The sequence below is a fragment of the Sinocyclocheilus anshuiensis genome, unplaced genomic scaffold, assembly GCF_001515605.1.
Source record: "Sinocyclocheilus anshuiensis isolate Anshui unplaced genomic scaffold, SAMN03320099.WGS_v1.1 scaffold940, whole genome shotgun sequence".
Lineage (NCBI taxonomy): Eukaryota > Metazoa > Chordata > Actinopteri > Cypriniformes > Cyprinidae > Sinocyclocheilus > Sinocyclocheilus anshuiensis.
The window spans coordinates 348809-359443 of record NW_015549620.1 but is presented as its reverse complement, the minus strand read 5'-3'; the positions used below and the strand labels follow the sequence as shown (position 1 = coordinate 359443).

General features: G+C 38.8%; 1 protein-coding gene and 1 long non-coding RNA gene across 2 annotated transcripts in view; one reads left to right on the top strand and one right to left on the bottom strand.

The window, feature by feature from the left end:
* Positions 1-4787, top strand: part of LOC107659409 (uncharacterized) — a 14276-nt gene extending 9489 nt beyond the window's left edge. The window contains exons 2-3 of the long non-coding RNA XR_001630907.1: positions 1024-1032; positions 4642-4787. This is a non-coding gene — a long non-coding RNA (uncharacterized LOC107659409). The remainder of the gene's footprint in view (positions 1-1023; positions 1033-4641) is intronic.
* Positions 1-10635, bottom strand: part of LOC107659406 (insulin receptor-like) — a 62746-nt gene that overhangs the window by 26588 nt on the left and 25523 nt on the right. The gene's annotated exons all lie outside the window — the stretch shown is intronic.

The window sequence follows — 10635 nt, the reverse complement described above, 5'->3', positions numbered from 1 at the left end:
ATGTTAAACCGTACTTTTATTTTGACAGGTTGCCATGAAGTTTCTGTATGTATACAGTATGATGATGCTAGTTTTCTCAAATGAAACGGTAAAATTCTCGCGAAGTGACTCTCACAGCAGCTCTGGAGATTAAGTTCATGTGTTCATGCCGTCATATAGTGAGACGCAGAGGCCGAAAATCACCGCGAGCGTGACGTCACACGTGCTTCAGTATTTGTGTAGTAAACAAAACCGCGTTTCCGCCATTCATACATACAGAGGCAAGCGGAACATGCAGGATTCATATTTAAACAGTCTTTTTGCATTTTAATATTCACAGACACTAGTTCATATCGCGATTCGAATTAAGTGGCAGTGGCTACTTCCGATTTATTCGTCCAAAATTGACGAATTCCGTGGCATTCCGCGCTATAGAGTAAATTACGTTTTAATTAATGGACTCCGCGATCCCGTCCGCATTTTCATATGGCCCTAGAAATGTAACCACACTTCAGAACATTTCGGCTTGCCCTGTGTGTTGTTTGAACGAGTTGTAGGGGTGACATCACGTCACAGGGTCTCTTCTTTCTCTCTCTGTAGCGTATGTGCCCAGATGCATTCTCAGGTACCGAAATTTGGCACCGATTGATTTAACGTGAATCGGTACTCGGTAGTACCGACGCAATTCGGTCGGTACCCTTAAAAGTACCGAGTTCGGTACCCAACCCTAGTCACAGTTCGGTACGGTTCGGTTCGGCATGTGCAATGTTTAGGGAGAAAAGGACTATGGTCAAATAAAAATAAAGAAAATAATAACAAATAATCAAACTAAATGCAACAGCACAAATAAATACAATAGAGCAAAGATACAAATAAAATAAATAATGTTTTTCAGATGTTTAACAGTAATTTTCAGGCACAGAAATTTAAAAGTAAACAAAGGTAAAATAACAGTAACAGTATTTCACTGTATAAATTAAAGACCAATCCTTGCTGAAGTTACAAAAGCTATTCAATCAAAGCACAGTGAAGTGTATTATTAAGAAGCGGAAGGTATTTGGTACAACACAGACCCTCCCTGGATCAGGACGGAAGAGCCAGGTGGACCAAGAGGCCTACAGCAACTCTGAAGCAGTTGCAGGTGTTTCAGTGTTTAACAGTAATTTTAAGGCACAAAAATTTAAAAGTAAATAAATGTAAAATAACAGTGCGTATTTCACTGTAAAAATTAAAGACCAATCCTGGTTGAAGTTACAAAAGCAATCAAGAGAAGTGAGTGATTTCCTTGTTTTTTGTTGTTTAACATTAAAAACACAGACAGCAGGAATAGACTGCGGTTCCTTTAAAGGTGACGTATTATGCCCCTTTTTACCATATGTAATATAAGTCTCTGGTGTCCCCAGAGTGTGAAGTTTCAGCTCAAAATACTCCACAGATCATTTATTCAGATCTAGTGTTGCTTTCTTCAACGAAAATTATGACTAAATATCGTCGTCAACGAACCTTTATCACGTGACGAAAACGAGATGCAACGTAAATGCTGGTCATGTGACGATGACGATAATGAAATGTATAATGCAATATTGTTGACGAATAAAAACGAGACTTAGATGAAAATAGTCATGGATAATTCTGACTAAAGTAAGACTAAAATGCTCAGACTTTTAGTTGACTAAAACTTGACTAGACTAAAAAGAGTATGAACGTGACTAAAACTAATAAAAACTAAAATGACAGCTTCACACAAAGACTAGACTAAAACTAAAATTAAAACAGGCCGCCAAAAACAACACTAAGTAGAAGCAGAAACAAGCTGTTTTTCGGGCATGTGTCTTTAAATGCAAATGAGCTGCTGCTCCCCGCCCCCTTTTCCAGATAGAGCTGTGCCATTACAGCTCGTATCTGCTAAAAACATCTGTTTTGGTTCTGATTATCATGTTTATCGCGCTGAAGTCTGTTCAGCCAAAGACAGAACAGTTAGCATGTTTCGCTCAAACTTTCGCCATGGCATTAGAGCTGGTACACCGTTGACATTTTTTGTGTTTTAGTTTGTCAGTTCAAACGCAAGTCTTGAAAGAGAAATCAATATTTGCGAAGCATGCGTTGTCTGACGAGGCTCTCCGCGTGCACACGCTATGGATGAGTGCGCACACACACACACACGCACACACATCTTCAAACAGCACGCGAGAGTTCTCAAGTGCTTATTCTTTGCTTGCATGTTTCAATTGTCAAGGCTTTAAAAACAAGCGTTTGAGTTTAGTTCAAACACGCTCGCGCACTTTCAAAACCCAGGGGACGAAGGCGTAAATGACTGTTATACTAGTATGAATAAGGCTTTCCGTGTTGTCTGTCCACTTTTTTATCATTGCTTTTGTAATGTGGGAAGCCAATAGGTCTGTTTTACACATTTATTTTTTTTTCCAGATTTCATATTTGAGATGAACCGTGGTGTAAGTGGGGTCAACCTCAAGTGGGCCAGGGCTCTGGGGGGGCGGGGGCGGACATCGTGGGTGGTGTATCACAGTTTTTCCGTTCGGTTTGAATATCGTTACACCCCTACCTAGCATTGTGGCAGAGTTGTACAAATGAGCACAAAGTATGCCTAGGTAATATGTCAAATATTCACTACACATTATATACTAACGTCTTTTTAAAGAAATTGATAATTTTATTCAGCAAGGATGCATTAAACTGATCAAAAGTGACAGTAAAGACAGTTATAATATTACAAATGATTTATATTTCAAATAAATGCTGTTTTTTTTTAATGTTCCATTCATCAAAGAATCCTGAAAAAAAAAATGCATCAGTAGTGTTTTCAACACTGATAATGATATAAGTTTCTTGAGCACCAAATCAGCATACTAGAGTGATTTCTAAAGGATCATGTGACATTTTAAACTGGAGTAATGACTAGAGGTCGACCGATTGATCGGCCAATTTCTGGCATTTTTTAATTAATCGCATCGGTCGATTGTGCTGCAAATTAGGCCGATTTATAGGCAGGTGCATCTGCGGGCAGCTAAGCATTGTTGTGGAACGCCGGAGAATCTCTCTCTGGCTGCGTGAGAGAAGGAGCAACTCACACTCTGCAGCCGGTTCTTGTTCACACACAGCTTCAGCTAATGATGGCAGAGCAAAACAGACCGTTTCGAAAGTGTAATTACGTTTTACCCTACTAGAATTGATGCCGGAAAGTTATCATATTCATAAGTGCAACAAGTCATTTGCATGTGAAAGTAGAAACACATGCAATTCAGACGAAACTTCTGGGCTGATTATAACGTGCACATTAAACTTTCCTCATGAAATGTGTGTGTAGGTCCGACAATAGCACCCACGATGTCATCGCTTGTGGCCAGTGCACTCTAAGCCGTTATGAGCAGCGGGCTGTGTAATACAGTGGTGTGAAAAAGTGTTGGCCCCCTTCCTGATTTCTTATTTTTTTGCATGTTTGTCTCAGAACTAAAATGCAGCGCGGGTGTTTTTATATGAATGTATCTTTGAAAAGAACCGGCTGTCTTCAGAAAAGCTTCAATGTCATTTTCATTTTGTCTTTCCTGTAATGCCTGATAAAGTAGCGTTTGTGACTGTGAGCGCAGTGCTTATTAGATTACAGCCATTACCGGGGAAACCACTATATCTCCCGCTCCAGCAGCGCCTCCTGCTGGCAGAGAATTAATTTGCAGTCTGTGGGAAACTGGTGTCTGTCAGCAAACATAAACAAAAAGCGTGCTTCAGAACTGTTTTGAGAAGGTGCTTAAGTTTTGAGCCATGTATTATTACTCTGAATTAGGCTACTACTACTATTACTATCTTGTACCCTGCAATAATCATTTACTCAAACTCACTTTTATGAGATGAAGGGGGGAAAAAAAGAAAATCTGCCAAAATATATCGGCCCAAAAAATCTGCATCATATATCCGCCATCGGCTGCCCTAATTTCTAAATATCGGCATCGGCCAGTGAAAAACCCATATCGGTCGACCTCTAGTAATGACTGCTGAAAATTCAGCTGTGATCAAATAAATGCAGTCCTGGTGAGCATAAAAGACTTCTTTAAATTACATACACACACACACTGCATACACACATGTACACTATATAATGCTAATTTTATGATCCTTGAATCAATTCAATGTGTCAGTGTCAAAATTCTGATTCAAAAATGTATTTGACTCATTACAAAAATTTTTTTTTTTAATGTTTAAGATAACAAATGTATGTAAATATTACTGCTTATTAATGTACTGTTGTAGTGCTGCATATAAAATAAAAATGATTACACAGCCTATTGTTTTTCTTCTGTTCATTTAATGAAAAAGTCTGGAAAACATTGCCTTTATTAAACTGCTAAAAATAATTGGCATAAATATTGAATTATATACCGAATATTACTGAAAGGCTAAAAAAATATGAAAAAATAAAAATAAAGCCCTGCCAAACAATATAAAAATGTAATTTCTTCAATGTTCCTTCTCTCCATGTGCAGATCTGAGTGAGTACAGAGGGAGTCATTCATTGCTCATTAGCTTTCTTCCATTCATGTTCTGGGCGTATATCTGCTGGATCTGGGTCACATTTCAACATCGGGGTGGGTGGCCGCATATGACTCATTTATCAGAAAAAGCAAGCCGTGTTCGAATGCTTAGTGGCAGTGCAGTTCAGTTCAGCACGAGCAGAAATGCCATCTACACCTGTGTGCAAACACCTGAGATGGGAAGATCAACTTCCATTAAGGATATGCAGTGCATGTGTGGGTGAGAAAGAGGCAGAGAAAGGGAAGAGCGTTAAAGAGACGAGAGGTGTGTGAAAGGAAGCGAGTATTTACCTTTGGCGCCGAGACACAGAATCTGACCCTAGCAAAAAATACGTCCTCACTGGTCATAGATCACATACAGCTCAGGCTATAAACACACAACTGTACCACAGGAGGGAAAGGCAGCACTAGAGAGTTCAACTATTGTTTTTATGACAGCCAACATCTGACACGTCGGCAAGTGACAAACACTCTCACAATTTGCTCTGTCACCGCAAATACACAGTAATTCACACTAAGACTCATTATAGTATGTAATTAGCACCAGAGACGTTTGTCTTGTGTAAGAACTGTTTCATGCCTTTATGCAGAAACAACAAATTCAGTTAGGAATTATAGGGTAACCATGACTCAAATTGTCCTACAAAAGCTGTGCATATAAACATTCATGACAAGATTAAAGTAAGACACCTTAACAACTGCAAAAGGAAAAACAAACAAGCTATCTCGCGAAATTATTTGTCTTAAAACTGGGTCAAAGGCCACGAGATACAGATTTTCCTCAGAGAAGTCGAAATATTCAGTGCTAAGGCCAAAACAATCACACGCCAAACCTTCATGTGTATTCAGTGGCACGTCTTTTCTTATTAACATCATGCACATAATGCAGACAGCACTGTTTATGAAATTCAACTCGGCTTTGTGCACTTGTCAGACAATTTTCAAGGTTCATATCTTGAAGACCTCACTACAGTGAGGGGGCCCTTTTAATTTAACAGATGTGTGAAAGGATTTCTTGGAAAGAGCAGGGTAGATCCAACGGCAATATCCTGGCAAGCTGCTTTTGACAGTACAAAGAAAAAGATTCTCTGCAGTAGACATAAGTAGTGCATGCCTGCGCAAAAGATGCAAAAAAAAAAAAAAAGGTGAAAAAAAAGTTCTACTGAAATATCTTCTTTTATATTCTAAGTCATACAGGTTTAGAATAGGGATGTGCGAGACTAGTTGACTAAACGATACTGCTGCTACTAGTCAACACTGAAAATACTAGTCTTTTTTCCACTATCTTTTTTGTACAATTATGTTTTGATTTATAGTTTTACAAAGACATTCAAATTACTGTCATGTTAATGTTACATTGTAAATTCAATACTGTGATAAGCGGGACGAAGCCAAGAGCTCTGGGAGTGGAGCAAGAACATTATTTTGAAAAGAGTGAAATCTGAAAACATAATTTAATTCAGGTTCACACACTCCGTCTGTGGTGCGTATTTTTTCAGCGCCATGTTAACGGATCAGAGCGTTCACACTGCACGCGATTGCGCTCCAGGAGCGGTGCGTCTGCAGCAGTCATGCTGCGATCGTTTCCGCACAGAATCTATTTCTGTTGTGCTGCACGTGCTGAAAGTGACAGCGCATTATTCGCGGTAAAAAATAACATGTTCTTTTGGAAATATGTTTCAAATTCACACTGAATGCATTTATGACTGTAAAGCATGTCTGTGTGTGTCAAAATCGTGATTAAAATCGAAATCGCAAAATTGATCAAAGAAATCGCGATAGGTTTTTTTGTCCATATCGCACAGCCCTACAATCATGTGTACAGATATTTTTCAAGCTCAAACACACAAGCAGTTGCCGTGGTAACGAACAACAATACCTTATAACTTCTGTTAACTAAGGCTACATTTACACTAGTTTCATTTTAAAATGCATAACTTTTGCTACTATTACTCCTGCCGTTTACACGACTCTGGCTTTTCGACCCTCGAAAACAGAGACTTTCGAAAACGCTGCAGACCCCGTTTTAGTTTGAAAACTCCGGGGTTGTGTTTCAGTGTAAACTGAGACTTTTGAAAACGATGGCGTGGCTGAACACATTCGCTCTGCGTATCCTTGACGACCGTGTAAACAATAACATCATGCTCATTGATGTACCTGCATGAATGGTCATGTGACATGCATTTTCGGTTGTGTAGTGTGGATGGAGATAGTTTCTGAAATGCAGTGAAAAAGCCAGTGTAGACTAGGAACGTTTTCATTTTAAAACGCAGTTTTAAAATGAAAACGCATTAGTGTAAACGTAGCCTAACTTTCTTTCTAAAATTCTGTTTATAAAATTGAGTTTGTACTTATTGGTCCTGCACTACCTATTGATATGTCTGTCCTGGCTAACGTTCATTTAGGGGCAGTTCTGCATCTTTTGTGCGCTCAAGTTCGTTATTTCAAAGCGTCTACACCGCAAACAACTAAACTTTTCAGAGTGCCGCAAGCGCACCGTGCATCATGTCACAAGACCCAACCAATCAGCTTCACCCTTTCTGTAACAACAGTGAAAACTCAGCCCAGATGTAGGAACAGCTGATCATAGCTGTATAGGGATACCCATTTTTAACCCTTTCGCACGTGAGTTTAAAATATTCTAGCTGAGCCCCCAGCGTGAGTTAGGTCTCCGGTAAACTGGGAGAAGAGCAGAGTAAACTTTATAGTTACCTACACAATCTGTATATGATATCAATAAAAACATGTCGTCAGATTATATTTGTAAGGATCATTATTGCCGCTTCCATAGACATCCAATAGACATAGACAGCGTGCATTTTACAAACTGTAAATGTATGGTTTTGCTAGTACTTATGTGTATTTAAATGTCTGAAACCTAAAATAAGTATTATATGGTTGAAAACAATGAATATTTGTGATAACATGACAAGTGCTCAGAGCGTCCAATCTGGCTCTGCGCCAGGCAAAGCGCGAAAGCGGATTTAAATTCAGCAGTTGACGACGAGACGCACTGAAAGTTCTAATCACACCGGTGTGATCGTACGCTTCAGGGACCAGCCAAGACTGATCACACCGGTGTGATCGTACGTGTCAAAGGGTTAAATTAATCTAGTAGCAGAGCTACAGCAAGTGATTTTTGGAACTGGAAATTAATTTATTCTTAGCTAAAACTTCCACGTTTTCATGGAGAGCGCAGCTTATTGCTGCTTAGCAATGGCAGGTGCCACGGGAGTGCAAGCTCCCGAGCGCTTTGGAAAGAAAGAGAAAGTTGTGCGGCTGCCATTTTCCAAGCGTTTTTAGACACGACATGTGAACGGCCCCTAAATGAACGCTTAAAAGTGCAGCGAGTGATTTCTGAGAAACGCTGTTGATATCTGAAATCACTGAAACAAACACGCCCCTACCGAAAAGGATCACACCCCAATCCTGATAGCTCCACCCCCAAATTCGTGAACATGTTATGCAATACAGGCAACTCCCCCATCATGAGTGGACACGCCCCTTACTGGTGATTAGCTACAAGCGTGTTTTGGTGCATGGTCCGATGCACTTTCAATAGCATTTCTCTGAAACCACTGACTGCACCTTTAATGTACAATGATCATAATGAAAGGGAAGCACATCGCATGTACAGTATATGACCTGTTTGTCTGTGGCAAGTTTGATATTTGCTTTAAATGGAACGTTTACATAGACTGGTTATTAAATGTGTGGGGGTTTGTTATATACACAGTCAAAAAAGTAAATGTTGTCATAGAATTTTACTGTTGATGTAACTGACACAAGAGGGAACAAACACTTTTGTGTTTAGCATGGTCATCAGCCAATTTCAAATAATCACATTAAAGGGGTCATATGATGCGATTTCAATTTTTCCTTTCTCGATACCGATATATCGGCGACAGGCTCATATCGGCAAAACGATATATCGGTCGGGCTCTAGTAATAATCGACGCATTTCAGAAAGGCGGGGCATAGAGGAGAAACAATAATGTACAGTATGTGGAAAATAATGTGTTTTTTGAACCTTAAACCGCATAAACACATTTCATTACACCAAATACACAAAATAATGTTCTTTTTAGCAACATCATATGACTCCTTTAACAGTTGATTAATGGGCCTGGCCCGATACATCAGCACTGCACTGTCAAGCCAAAGAAACAACAGAAGCAGGATGACTCTCAAACACAGGCAAGAATGCAACATTAGATCTTTGTTCAACAGGTTAAGATTGATGACCCTCACAGCGTCTTCCTATCTATTTCTGTCCATTTTTTTTCTTTGAGTAATTCCTGTCAGATCTGTGCTTGTGTGATTCATCATTAGGAATATCTTATTTTCCTAGCTGACCTGCAGAGTGGTAACCTGCACACAGATACCTAAACACATCGCTCAAACTACACCTCACATGTGAAGACTAGACTAATTCTTTACTTACGGGCCTCTCTGCCAAAGCAACTTGAGACCAATGAACACCTCCTGTCCAAACAATGCATAATTCCAGAGTAAGGCGTTGTTTTATAGCGGGATGTTCTGTACTTCTTCAACTGTAATATTTCCCAGCCTGTCAGAGTCATTTAAATGCTTCATCAAAATAGTGAAAAGGAATTACAATAAAGTTTGGATGACCCTTTGTAAGTTATGTGTGAACACTACAAAACAGACTAGTGGTCTACTACATATGCACCTGCGTTCATTCAGAGGCCTTCATTTATTCCAACATTCTTTGGTTATGAAGTTACTTCTGAGTGGATTAATTTGATTTTCTTTCCCTTCAATCAATACCCAGTGCCACGTTAAGATACACATAAAAACATTTTATCAGTTCACCTAAAAATGAAAATCATGAAGGTGATTAAATAATGACAGAAGTTAATTTTTTTGGTGAACTATGAAAACTGAAAAACCCTCCTTTACATTAGATTTCAGACCATTTACTTAAAAAAATAAACTAAATTTCTTTCTCAAAAACTTGTGTAATGTGCTTGTTATAAATTCACTGTGCTGTATTTAGAAAGGCACATGACTACAGGAGGTGTCACAGTTCATGACAGGGCAAAACCAAGCCATGAACTCTCAGTAGAACCCTAAGGTTTTCTCAACTTTGAAAAGAATATAAAATTAACATTGAAGACTCTGAGGTGAGGAAGCCCCCGATGGCCCCTCATAGCTCGCGAGTTACTGTGCAGAGTTAGAAAAACATCTTAGAAGGACAATCAAGTCTTTAAGCAAGGACTGAGAGACTGGCTCAACATCACACAGGTTCACTCATAGAGAGGAGATTTATTAAGACAACAACTCGAAGTACACAGACAAACAATGCTCAAGTGTCTGAATGCCCTTGATAAACTTGTTGTTGTGAGCTTTTGTGTCGATTCAATTCAATTCAATTCAAGTTTATTTGTATAGCGCTTTTCACGATACAAATTGTTGCAAAGCAACTTTACAGCAAATTAAGTTTCTACAATATTTAGTGGTAGCTTATCAGTGGTCACTGTCAGTTAATGTACATATGGCAGAAATGTACGTAAAAATCAATTAAAGACGTAATCAAACAGACGATGAATACTATTAACAGCAATTATTATATGATGCAATCAAACTTATAGCAAAATGTGGTAGTTCTGTATGTCAATTGCCAGCAAAGAAATCTATTCAGTTCATTCTGAATTGAAGTCTATGGTTGCATTATTCAAAAATGCACAAAAAGCACATACTTCTTTGGTGATGGTATGTACATACTAGAGCCCGACCGATATGGTTTTTTTGGGGGCCGATGACGATACCGATATTAGGGAGTAAAAAAAGACTGATACCGATATATCGGCCGATATTCTTTATGTGTAGGCTATATTATAGTACAGTATAGTCAAAAGTTTGGACACACTTCCTATTCGTGTGTCCAAACTTTTGACTGGTACTGTATATAGAATACAGTATATCGCCTACATAAACAGAATATATATATACATAAACACATTTTTTGCAATGATAACTCAAATGTGGTGATTAAACAATTATAATGATGCGACATGTAGTGGAGGCAGGGTATTTAACAATTTAACAATAGACTTTATTATTCTAAATGAGTATTGACATCAGTGAA